The sequence below is a fragment of the Pristiophorus japonicus genome, unplaced genomic scaffold (assembly GCF_044704955.1).
Source record: "Pristiophorus japonicus isolate sPriJap1 unplaced genomic scaffold, sPriJap1.hap1 HAP1_SCAFFOLD_637, whole genome shotgun sequence".
Lineage (NCBI taxonomy): Eukaryota > Metazoa > Chordata > Chondrichthyes > Pristiophoridae > Pristiophorus > Pristiophorus japonicus.
Window position 1 is genome coordinate 30,796 of NW_027254549.1, and position 13,879 is coordinate 44,674.

A 13,879-nucleotide genomic window follows, 5' to 3' on the forward strand; every position below is an offset into this window, starting at 1 on the left:
GGTTTATTCTGTATCTAACACGGGCTATACCTGCCTTGGCATTGTTTGATGGGACAGTGTAGAGGGAGCTTTACTCTGTACCTGACCTGTACTGTCCCTGCCCTGGCATTGTTTTTGGGACAGTGCAGAGGGAGCTTTACTCTGTATCTAACCCGTGCTGCACCTTCTCTGGCAGTGTTTGATGGGACAATTAGAGGGAGCTTTAATCGGTACCTAACCCGTGCTGTAGCTGCCCTGAGAGAATTTGATGTGACAGTGTAGAGGCAACTTTACAATGTATCTAATCCATGCTGTACCTGTCCTGGGCGTGTTTGATGGGCTAATGTAGACAGAGATTTGCCATGTACTGAACCTGTGCTAACCTAGGAAGTTGTGAGAAGGACACAAAGAATCTACAAAGTGATATAGAGGGGCTAAGTGAGTGGGCAAAAAATTGGCAGATGGAGTATAATGTGGGAAAATGTGGTTATCCACTTTGGTAGGAAAAATAAAAAAGCAAATTATTATTTAAATGGGGAGAGATTACAAAATGCGGTGGTACAGAGGGATCTGGGGGTCCTTGTTTATTAAACACAAAAAGTTAGCATGCAGGTACAGCAAGTAATTAGGAACGCAAATGGAATGTTGTTCTTTAATGCAAGGGGGATGGAGCATAAAAGTAAAAAAGTCCTTCTATAACTGGACAGGTCGTTGGTAAGACCACACCTGGAGAACTGCGTACAGTTTTGGTCTCCGTATTTAAGGAGGGGTATACTTGCACTGGAGGCAGTTCAGAGAGGTTCACAAGGGGTTGATTACTGAGATGAAGGGATTGTCATATGAAGGAAGGTAAAGCAGGTTGGGCCTATACACATTGGAGTTTAGAAGACTTAGAGGTGATCTAATTGAAATGTATAACATTTTAAGGGGGCTTGACATTGTAGATGCAGAGAGGATGTTTCCCCTCTTGGGGGAATGTAGAACTAGGGGGCATAGTTTCAGAATAAGAGGTCACCTGTTTAAAACTGAAATGAGGAGGAATTTCTTATCTGAGTGTCGTGATCTTTGGAATTCTCTACCTCAGAGAGCTGTGGAGGCTCGGTCATTGAATGTACTTAAGGTGGGGATAGAGACATTTTTGAATGATAAGGGAGTCAAGGGTTATGGAGAGCGGGAGGGGAAGTGGAGTTGAGGCCAGGATCAGATCAGCCATGATCTTATTGAATGGCGGAGCAGGCTCGAGGAGCCAAATGGCCTACTCCTGCTCCTACTTCTTATGTTCTGTATCCATCCTTTGAGGTTTTGATGGGACAGTGGAGAGAGAGATTTGCTCTGTATCTAATCTGTGCTGTACCTGCCCTGGGAGTGTTTGATGGGACAGTGTAGAGGAAGCTTGACTCTCTGCCTAACCCATTGCTGTACCTGCCTTGTGAGTGTTTAATGGGACAGTGTAGTGGGAGCTTTCCGCTATATCTAATCCGCGCTGTACCTGCCCTAGGAATGTTTGATGAGGCAGTTTAGAGGGAGATTTGTTCTGCATCTAACCCGTGCTGTACCTGCCCTGCCATTGTTTGATAGGGAAGTATAGAGGAAGCTTTACCCTCTGCCTAACCCCTGCTTTACTTGCCCTTGGAATGTTTGTTGGCCAGTGTAGAGGGATTTTTACTTTGCATCTAACCTGTGCTGTGCCGGCCCTGGGAGTATTTGATAGGACAGTGTAGAGGGAGCTTTACTGTGTATTAAGACCTGAGGTTGCAAGCCATCAGGTCCAGGGGACTTTTCCACCTTTCATCCCATTATTTTACTGAGCACTTTTTCTTGAGTGATTGCTTTAAGTTCCTCCCTCGCTATAGCCCCTTGATTATCTATTATTGGGGTGATTTTAGTGTCTTCTACCGTGAAGACTGATACAAAATATTTGTTCAAAGTCTCTGCCATTTCCCTGTTCCCTATTATTAATTCCCCAGTCTCATCCTCTAAGGACCAATGTTTACTATAGCTACCCTATCCTTTTTACATACCTGTAGAAGCTCTTTTTATATTGCTTGCTAGTTTACTCTCATAATCTATCTTCCCTCTCTTTATTATTTCTTAAGTCATCATTTGCTGTTTTTAAAAACATTTGCCAATGCTCTGGCCTCCCACTAACCTTGGCCACTTTGTATGCCATTGTTTTCAATTTGATCCCATCCTTTACTTCCTTCATTAACCGCAGATAGTTCCCTCGTCGCTTAAAGTCTTTCCTTCTCACCAAAATATATTTGCTTGTGGCTCGGGTAATAATCCAGAGATTATTGCCTTTGTGGTTCTGCTTTTTAATTTAGACCCTAACTGCTCAAAATCCTCAGCAGAACTCCTTTCTTGTTCTGCCTATGTCATTGGTACCTACGTGGACCACGACAACTGGATCTTCCCCCTCCAACTCCAATCCCTCTTCAACCCAGAGGAGATGTCCTTAACCTTGGCACCGCGCAGGCATCACAGCCTTCGGGACTCACGCTCTCAGCTGCAGAGAACAGTATCTATCTCTGAAACTATACTGTTTCCTAACACTACAACATTTCTTTTTACTCTCCCCCCCCCCCCCCCCACACTTGAATGGCCTCCTGTACCACGGCGCTGTGGTCAGTTTGCTCATCCTCCCTGCAGTCCCTGCCCTCGTCCAAACAGGGAGCAAAAATCTCGTACCTGTTGGACAATTGCAAGGACTGAGGCTCCTCCATCACTACCTCCTGGGTCCCCACAGCTGCCTCGCTCGTAGTCACACCATCCTGTCCCTAACCACGGACCAAATTTGAATTGATGAATCTAAGGGGTGTGACTGCCTCCTGGAACACAGCGTTCAGGTAACTCTCCCCCTCCCTGATGTGTCGCAGTGTCTGCAGCTCGGACTCCAGCTCATCAATGTGGAGCTGAAGTTCCTCGAGCAGCCAACACTTGCTGCAGATGTGGTCGCCGTGGACCTCAATGGGGTCAACCAGCTCCCACATGCAGCAGCAGTAACACATTGCTGCCCTGCCATCTCGAATGTATTCAATTAATTAAGTTTTCACGTTTTGAAAGTCTAGATTTTTAATCCCAGCTCGTAATTTAAACCAATGCCCAAGAAAAGAGAGAAAAACTGACCAACCAATCACTTGCCTGCTTTTCTGTGATGTCACATTTTGAATCTTTTTACTTCTTCTCCTCCCAGGTCACTTGGTGCTGTTTCGGCTGTCTGCTCGGCTGACTCACGCCCTTTGTAGGCTTACCGCTGCTCCCGCTCTCTCGCCCTTTCCGAAGTCCCGCTGCTCGGCTGACTCATGTCCTTTGTAGGCTTACCGCTGCTCCCACTCTCGTCCCCTTTCCGAAGGGATGGGCGCAAGTAGGGTTTTCCCTTCGTATTGGTTCTCTCAGCACCTGCTGCATGCCCAGTCTCGCAGCTATGTCCTTCAGCACTCGGCCAGCTCGGTCAGTAGTGGTGCTACCGAGCCAGTCTTGATGGACATTGAAGTCCCCCACCCAGAGTACATTCTGTGCACCTTGCTACTCTCAGTGCTTCTTCCAAGTGGTGTTCAACATGGAGGAGTACTGATTCATCAGCTGAGGGAGGGCGGTAGGTGGTCATCAGCAGGAGGTTTCCTTGTCCATGCTTGACCTGAAGCCACGAGACTTCATCGGGTCCGGAGTCAATGTTGAGGACTCCCAGAGCCACACCCTCCCGACTGTATACTACTGTACCGCCACCGGTGGGACAGGACATACCCAGGGATGGTGATGGAGGAGTCTGGGACATTGGCTGAAAGGTATGATTCTGTGAGTATGACTATGTCAGGCTGTTGCTTGACTAGTCTGGGACATCTCTTCCAATTTTGGCACAAGTCCCCAGATGTTGATGAGAAAGACTGGGCTGGGTGTGCTGTTGTCGGGTCCGTAGCTGGTGCGGAGGTCGATGCCGGGTGGTCCGTCCGGTTTTATTCTTATTGTTTTTCGTAGTGGTGGATCAATTGATGAATCAATATGATCTTATTGAATGGTGGAGCAGGCTCGAGGGGCCAAAGGGCCTACTCCTGCTTCTAATTCTTATGTGCTTATTCCCTAGCCCAGATCCTGTCTCTATATTAAGAGCAATGGTCCCAACACTGACCCTGGGGACACCACTGTTTACATCCCTCCAGTCTGAAGAACATCCATTAACCACTACTCTCTGTTTTCTGCCCTTTACCCAACTTCCTCTCCACGTGGCCCCACTCCCTTTAATACCATGAGCCTTAATTTGATCAACAAGCCTCCTGTCCGGCACCTTATCAAACACCTTTTGACAATCCATCTACACAATACCCACTGCATTTCCTTTCTCACTGCACTGTGTTATTTCCTGCAATAATCCCTGCTGTCTGTCCTGAATCAATACATTTCACTACCAAATGTTGCGACGTTTACTTCTGTAACCAGAATACCCCACGCAGGCGTAAAGCGCTCTATCAATGACACCAGGAGCCCAGACACGGGACCGGACTGTGCTCTGAGCAGGCACCGTGCCAGTGGTGGAGGTGGTCTGAGGCGGAAGAGACGTTCCGCGAGTCAGTAGGAGCTTGTGGGCTCAGCGGAGGAATTGGACCCCTGGATGGGCTGGGCAGCTTCATAAACACCTGGTATAGGCCTCAGACCCCGAATATGAGCTGGCAGAACCCATGTTTGACCCGCGGTGATGGACCCGACCGCTCGGGGTAACTAGCCGAATTCTTGGACAGGATCAGGGCACCTGTGTGGCCATCTTGGTACAGGAGCAGAGGGCGGGCGGGGCTTTAGGGTCCCAGTGACCTGGAGAGAAAATCATTTCCTCATTTATTCTCAGTCTGCACAGACAGGCTGTAGACCTGAACCCAACCAGAGAAGAGGGAGTGAGAAAACTGCAGATGGAAGAAAGAAATGAAGGAGGTGGTGTGATGAGTTTGGATTTCAGCACAGGGTGGAGGGAGAGTGTGTGGGACGGGAATTTACAGCTTTGGGGAACAAGAAACGAAAGAATGTTCCATAAAAAGTAGGATTGTCTGTCCTCAATTTCTATCCTGCACTTCCAGTGCTGACTTTCGTAAACACCTTTTGCAGGATATTAGAAGAGGATGATTTACAGACTGGGAAACTCAAAGCAATTATATCAAGGTCTGACAGAGTCACTCGATTCACTTGAATATCATCGGCCTTTGAATGTGAAAAGAGAAACGTTTGTCTGCTCTGTCTGTGGGAAAAGATTTCAAACATCAGTGTGACTGGTAAAGCACCGAGACACACACACCCAAGTGAGAGTGTTCCAGTGCACTGACTGTGGAAAGAGCTTCAACCAGTTACACAGCCTGAAAAAACATCACACCATTCACAGCGGGGATAAACCGTACATGTGTTCTGTGTGTGGACGAGGCTTCAACTGATCGTCCAAACTGGAGAGACACAAGGACACCCGCACCATGGAGAAACCGTGGAAATGTGGGGACTGTGGGAAGGGATTTAATTGCCCCTCTGCGCTGGAAACTCATCGACGCAGTCACACCGGGGAGAGGCCATTCACCTGCCCCGGGTGTGGGAAGGGATTGACTCGTACATCCAACCTCACTGAACACCAGCGAGTTCACACTGGGGAGAGGCCATTCACCTGCACTGTGTGGGAAGGGATTCACTTATTCATCCAGCCTGCTGGCACACCAGCGAATTCACACTGGGGAGAGACCGTTCACCTGCTCCGTGTGTGAGAAAGGATTCACTTGTTCATCCAGCCTGGTGAGACACCAGCGTGTTCATACTGGGGCGAGGCCGTGTACCTGTCCCGTGTGTGGGAAGAAATTCACTGCATTTTCACACCTCATTGAACACAAGCGAGTTCACTCTGGGGAGAGACCGTTCGTCTGTCCCGTATGTGGGAAACGGTTTGCTAAATCATCTCATCATCTGAGTCACCAGCGAGCTCACACAGGAGAGAGGCCATTCATCTGCTCCGAGTGTGGGAAGGGCTTCACTCTTTCATCCAACCTGCTGACACACCAACGCATTCACACTGGGGAGAGGCCATTCATCTGCTCCGAGTATGGGAAGGGCTTCACTCGTTTATCCAATCTTCAGTCACACCAGCGAGTTCACAAGTGACTGCAGAGGTTGGATTCTGCTTTTATTGTTGCCGTTAATCACATCCAGGACTGAACCCTGTTCACTCGGACAGTTGGAGTTTGTTGCTGCTGGTGTAATTAATCCCTGCAACTGGGCTGGAGTTTAATTTTCTGGATATCATAGAATCATAGAATGGTTACAGCACAGAAGGAGGCCTTTCGGACCGTCGAGCCCGTGCCGGCTCTCTGCAAGTCCCACTCCCCGCCCTTTCCCCGTGGCCCTGGAAATGTTTTATTTCAGGTACTTATCCAATGCCCTTTTTGAAAGCCACGATTGAATCTGCCTCCACCACCCTTTCAGGCAGTGCATTCCAGATCCTAACCACTCGCTGCTTAAAACAAAGTTTTTTCTCATGTCGCCTTTGGTTCTTTTGCCAATCACCTTGAATCTGGGTCCTCTGGTTCTCGACCCTTCCACCAATGGGAATATTTTCTCTCCACTCTGTCCAGACCCCTCATGATTTTAGAGCACCTCTATCAAATCTCCTCTCAACCTTCTTTGTTCTAAGAAGAACAACCCCAGCTTCACCAGTCTATCCATGTAACTGAAGTCCCTCATCCCTGGAATCATTCTTGTAAATCTTTTTTGCACCCTCTGTCAAACAACGATCAAATAAATCAGCTTTGTTTCCGACAGACAGTGAGTCGATTCCTTGATTTCTCCAAGAGGAGACTAATTAATATCCTGTTATCGACTGTTCCTTTTCTCCTTTGTATTTATAAAGTGCCTTTCACGGCCTCTGTTTTAGTGATGTTGGTTGAGGAATAAATGTTAGCCAGGACACCAGAGAGATTTCTTCGAAATAACGTCATGGAATCTTTTACGCCCACTTGAGAGGTCAGATGGTTCTGATTCTCAGAAGATCAAGATGTAGAATCAGTTTGGGTGGAGATAAGAAATAATAAGGGAAAGAAGTCACTGGTAGGAGTAGCCTATCAGGACAGCATATAAATCAAGAAATAATGGAGGCTTATAAGAAAGGTACTGCAATAAGCGTAGACGATTTAAATCTTTATATTGATTGGATATATCAATATAAAGATTAGGTAGCCTTGAGGAAGAGTTCATAGAGTGTATTCGGGATGTTTTCTTAGAACAATGCGCTGTTGAACCAACCAGGGAGCAGACTATTTTAGAATTGGTAATGTGTAATGCGATTGGGATTAATTCATGATCTCATAGTAAAGGATCCTCTTGGGAAGAGTGATCATAGTATGGTAGAATTCCAAATTCGGTTTGAGGGTGAGAAACTTGGGTCTCAAAATAGTGCCCTGAAAAATAAAGGCAATTACAAAGGAAGGGTAAGACAGTAGATAAGGAGTGGCAGACATTTAAGGAGATATTTCATAACTCAGCAAAGATATATTCCAATGAGAAAGAAAGACTCTAAGAAGGATGAACCATCCATGGCTAACTAAGAAGTAATGGGTGGTATCAAATTGAAAACAAAGGCATACAATGTTGCGAAGATTAATGAAAGGCCAGAAGATTGGGAACTTTTTAGAAAATAGCAAAGGACAACGAAATAAAAAGTGAATAGATTAAGAGTAAACTAGCAAGAAATATAAAAACAGACAGTAAGAGCTTCTACAGGTATGTAAAAAGGAAGAGAGTAGCTAAATTGGTCCCTTAGAAGATGAGACTGGGGAATTAATAATGGGAAACAAGGAAATGGCAGAGAATTTAAATAAATATTTTGTATCGGTCTTCGCTGTAAAAGACACTGAAAGCATCTCAATAATTGATAATCAAGGGGCTATTGGGAGGGGAGAACTTAAAACAATCACTATTGCTAGGGAGAAAAGGTACTAGGCAAACTAATGGGACTAAAGGTGGACAAGTCCCCTGGTCCTAATAGCCTGCATCCTAGGGTCTTAAAAGAAATGGCTGCAGAGATGGTGGCCACATTGGTTGTAATCTACCAAAAATCCCTGGATTCTGGAGAGGTCTCAGCAGATTGGAAAATAGCAAATGTAATTCCCCTATTTAAGAATGGAGGGAGACAGAAAGCCGGAAACTGTAGACCAGTTAGACTAACATGTCATTGGGAAAATGCTGGAGTCATTATTTAGAAAATCATAATGCAGTCAAACAGAGTCAGCATGGTTTTATGAAAGGGAAATCATGTTTGACAAATTTGATGGAGTTCTTTGAGGATGTAATGAACAGGGTGGATAAAGGGGAACCAGTAGATGTCGTGTATTTGGATTTCCAGAAGGCATTCAATAAGGTGCCACATAAAAGATCACTGCACAAGATAAAAGCTCACGGGATTGGGGGTAATATATTAGCATGGATAGAGGATTGGCTAACAAACAGAAAACAGAGAGTAGGGATAAATGGGTCATTTTCAGGCTGGCAAACTGTAACAAGTGGGGTGCCACAGTGATCAGTGCTGGGGCCTCAACTATTTACAATCTATATTAATGACTTGGATGAAGTGAATGTAGCTAAACATGCTGATGATACAAAGATAAGTGGGAAAGCAAGTTGTGAGGAAGACGCAAATAATCTACAAAGGGACATAGATCAGCTCAGTGAGTGGGCAAAAGTTTGGCAGATGGAGTATAATGTGGGAAAATGTGAGGTTATCCACTTTGGTAGGAAAAATAAAAAAACTAATTATTATTTAAATGGGGAGAGATTAGAAAATGCTGCAATACAGAGGGGTCCTTGTACATGATGCACAAAAAGTTAGCATGCAGGTACAGCGTAATTAAGAAGGCAAATGGAATGTTGGCCTTTATTGCAAGGGGGATGGAGTATAAAAGTAGGGATGTCCTGCTACAACTCCACTGTTGGTAAGACCACACCTGGAGTACTGCGTACAGTTTTGGTCTCCTTATTTAAGGAGGGATATACTTGCATTGGGGGCAGTTCAGAGGAGCTTCACGAGGTTGATTCCTGAGATGAAAGGGTTGTCATGAAGAAAGGTTGAGCAGGTTGGGCCTGTATTCATTGGAGTTTAGAAGAATGAGAGGTGATCTTATTGAAACGTATAAGATTCTGAGGGGGCTTGACAGGATAGACGCAGAGAGGATGTTTCCCCCTGTGGAGGAATCTAACACTAGGGGGCATAGTTTCAGAATAAGGGGTCGCTCATTTAAAAGGGAAATCAGGAGCAATTTCTTCTGAGGGTTGTGAATCTTTGGAATTCGCTACCTCAGAGAGCTGTAGAAGCTGGGTCATTAAATATATTTAAGGTGGAGATAGACAGATTTTTGAACGATAAGGGAGTCGAGGGTTATGAGGAGTGGGCAGGGAAGTGGAGTTGAAGGCAAGATCAGATCAGATCAGCCATGATCTTATTGAATGATGGAGCAGATTCGAGGAGCCAAATGGCCTACTCCTGCTCCTATTTCTTATGCTGTTATGGGGCCTCATGTGAAAGATGGCACCCCCGACAGTGCAGCGCTCCCTCTGCACTGCATTGGAATGTCGGCTTTGATTTTATGCTCCATGCTCTGGGGGTGGACTTGAACCCACAACCTACTGACTCAGAGACTACCACTGAGCCACAACTAACACCGCATTGCTCGGGATTATTTGAGTTCTCTTGCCGTCTGTTACTCCCACGGACAAGTCCGAGCTCCCCATACCTTCAAGAGCGCCTCTCCTAGCCTTGCGATCAGAGAATCATAGAAATTTACAGCACAGAAGGAGGCCATTCAGCCCATCATGTCCGTGCTTGCTGACAAAGAGCTTTCCAGCCTGATCCCACTTTCCAGCTCTTGGATCGTAGCCTTGTAGGTTACGGCATTTCAAGTGCATATCCAAGTGCTTTTTAAATGCTATGAGGGTTTCTGCCTCTACCACTCTTTCAGGCAGTGAGTTTTAGACCCCCACCAACCTTGGTGAAAATATTTCTCCTCAAATCCCCACTAAACCTCCTACCACTTACTTTAAATCTATGCCCCCTGGTTATTCAACCCTCTGCTGAGGGAAATAGGTCCTTCCTATCTGCTCTATCTAGGCCTCTCATAATTTTATACACCTCAATTAGGTCTCCTAAGCTTCCTCTGTTCCAAAGAAAACAACCCCAGCCTATCCAATCTTTCCTCATAGCTAAAATTCTCCAGTCCAGGCAACATCCTCGTAAATTTCCTCTATCCTCTCTGGGGCAGTCACATCTTTCCTGTACTGTGGTGACCAGAACTGCATGCAATATTCTAACTGTGGCCTAAGTAGTTTTTTTATACAGTTCAAGCATAACCTCCCTAATCTTCTATTCTGTGCCTCGGCTAAGAAAGGCAAGTATCCCGTATGCCTTCTTAACCACCTTATCTACCTGTCCTGCTATCTTCTGGAATCTGTGGTCATGCACTCCAAGGTCCCTTTGTCCCTCTGCACTTCTCAGTGTCCTACCATTTATTGTGTGTTCGATTTCCTTGATAGCCCTCCCCAAATTCATTACCTCACACTTCTCCGCATTGAGTTACATTTGGCACTGTTCTGCTCACCTGACCAGTCCATTGATACCTTCCTGCAGTCTACCGCTTCTTCATTATCAAGCACAGGGCCAATTTTTGTATCATCTGCAAACTTCTTAATCATACCTCCAACATTCAAGTCCAAATCATTGATTATATATATATATCACAAAAAGCAAGAGACCAAGTACTGAGCCCTGCGGAAACTGCCCTGGGAGGGTGTAGAAGGAGATTTACTCCGTATCTAAACCAGGCTGTAGTTGGCCTGGGAGTGTTTAATGGGGAGTATAGAGGGAGCTTTACTCTATATATGGAGAGTGAACTTAACTCTGTACCTTGCCCGTGCTATATATGACCTGGGAATGTTTGATGGGACAGTGCAGAGGGAGCATTACTCTGTCGCTAACCCGTGTTGTAAATGCCCTGGGAGTGTTTGAAGGGTCAGTGTGGAGGGAGCTTTACTCTGCATCTAATCCCTACTGTACTACATGTCTTATTACATTAATATATTTGCAGAATTGGCATATAATGAATTTCAACATGTTAAGTCTTAGTTCGGGTGGTCAGCTGCATTCGACAATAATCGAGTCAGATACCTTCAATCTTTACGTCTATTGAAGCAGCTTCGGACCTGTTACCAAACTGCCAGCACAGAGTCTACAGATTCCGGGGCAGGCAGACAAAAGGTCTGCCTATCCTCTCAAACGCATCCTTTTTATTCTTACAAACTAGAGGAGGTATGGCCCGCTTTATCAATCACAGTGTGTTACTAGGGCTTCATGAATTGACAGCCTGTTTATCTTTAGAACACTTTATGCTTTTACGAGCGGAATTGCAACAAGCAGAATTGCTCAGGGACACCAAAACCTCCTACGTGTTAGGATAGCTTGGCTTAATCACGCGAAGCAAATGTGCACCTTATCAAGTCATGGCCATAAACCCTTGTTTATCAGTGATGGTCACACAAGCTACTTTGTCCACTACTTTCTCACGGGAAACCAAGTCTGTCTGTTCTTATTTTCTTATTGATTCCTAGAACCATTTTATTAACCCTTTCATGATACTTCCACATACATTCACAAACACTGATAAATGTGAGGTATTGCATTTTGGTAACAGAAATAAGGAGGTCACATATTAGTTGGAAAACCAGAATCTAAATGGGGCAGAAGAGCAAAGTGATCTCTGAATACAAATGCAAAAATCACCAAAAGTAGCGACGTAGGTTAATAAGGCCGTTAAAAAGAGCAAACCAAGCACTCGGGTTTATTTCCAGGGGGATTGAATTGAAAAGTAGCTCAGTTATGCTGAACTTGTATCGAACCTTGGTTAGACCATATTTGGAGTACTGTGTACAATTGTGATCTCTATATTATAAAAAGGATATAGAGGCATTGGCGAGGGTGGAAATTAGATTTACAATTATGACACCAGAAATGCGAGGTTATGCCTATTAGGAAACGATGAACAGGCTGGGTCTCTTCCTCTTGAAAAGAGAAGGTGACTTTAAAAAAAAATTTGTTCATGGGATGTGGGCTTCGCTGGCAAGGCCAGCATTTATTACCCATCTCTAATTGCCCTTGAGAAGATGGTCATGAGCCACCTTCTTGAACCGCTGCAGTCCGTGTGATGGAGCGGCGAGGTCAGGGCGAAGGAGCGGCGAGAGATTGTAGAGGGATATGATCGGGACCCAGGAGAGGGGTGAGTTTGGGGCCCAGAAGAGGCGAAGGCCCAGGGGCAGCACATGCCGTCCACACTGCGGTATGTGTGCGCATTAGGTCCGTGCAGCAGAGCTGGTCTCCAGTCGTTTTGGTTAATCCTTGCCACTGGACCAAGACCTAGCTCTGTCAAGCCCGTGTGGTGGCTGGTGTGCAACGGTCACCACACGTTTAAAAAAAATCCACGCACAGGCATCTTCCACCCTTCAACATGTAGTACGAGACCTGGAATTTTAGGTCCTTCATTGAAACACCTGTGAACTTTTTGATATGGAAGCAAGTCATCCTCGATTCAAGGGACTGCCTATGATGATGATGATGAGGGCGGGAGTGCCAGGATTTTGACCCAGCGACGAAGGAACGGTGATATTCTTACATATCAGGATGGTGTGTGACTTGGAGGGGAACGTGCTGGTGGTGGTGTTCCCATGTGCTTGCTGCCCTTGTCCTTCTAGATGGTAGAGGTCACTGGTTTGGGAGGAGCAGCCGAAGAGCACTCTCATATCTCCATCTGTTTCTTTCTCAATTTCTCTCTCTCCCCCCACCTTGTTCTCTCTCTCTCTCTCTCTCTCTCTCTCTCTCTCTCTCTCTCTCTCTCTCACATTCACATTTGCTCTGTTAAGAACATAAGAAATAGGAGCAGGAGTAGGCCATTTGGCCCTCGAGCCTGCTCCGCCATTCAATAAGATCTCTACCTCTCATTTCTCTCTGTCTCACTGTCTCTCACTCTTTCCACCTTTCTCTTCTCTGTCCCTCTTTCTGCTATGCTCTCAGTCTACCTCTATCCGCCTCTTTCGCTCCTCTCTCTTCTCTCTGCCCCATTCTCTTCTCCCTTGCCATCCCGGCCATTACCTTCTCTTCCTTTCCTCTCTTTCTCTGCCTCATTCTGTCTCTCCCACTCCCCCTTTTGGATTTAAGTCTCACTCTGTCTTACTGTCTGTTTGATCTCACTCTGTCCAGCTCTCTCTCCCCTCCGTGTCAATCTTCCTCTCACTCATTCGCTCTCTCTCCCTTCATGCGGGTTGGAAGGTACCAAATATAACCCCACTATTTAAGAAAGGAGGGAGAGAGAAAACAAGGAACCACAGACCAGTTAGCCTGACACCAGGAAAATGCTAGAATCTATTATAAGGATGTGGTAACAGGGCACTATTAAAATAATAACAGGATTGGGCAGAGTCAATATGGATTTATAAAACTGAAATCATGTTTGACAAATCTGTTACCATTTTTTGAGGTGGTAACTAGCAGAATAGATAAGGGGGGAACTAGTGTATGTGGGGGGGGGAGAGAAAGCCGTTCGTGCCGCTGAGCTGGAGTGGGGGGGGGCGGAGAGAAAGCCGTTCGTGCCACTGAGCGGGGGGGGGGGGGGGAGGAGAAAGCGGTTTGTTGTTGTGGAGGGGAGGGAGAGGAAGGAGACAGCGGGTTGTTGTTGGGGAGGGAGGGGAAGGAGACAGCCATTTGTTGCCGCGGAGGGGAGGGAGGGGAAGGAGACAGCGGTTTGTTGCCGCGGAGGGGAGGGAGGGGAAGGAGACAGCCGTTTGTTGCCGCGGAGGGGAGGGAGGGGATGGAGACAGCCGTTTGTTGCCGCGGAGGGTGGGGAGGGGAAGG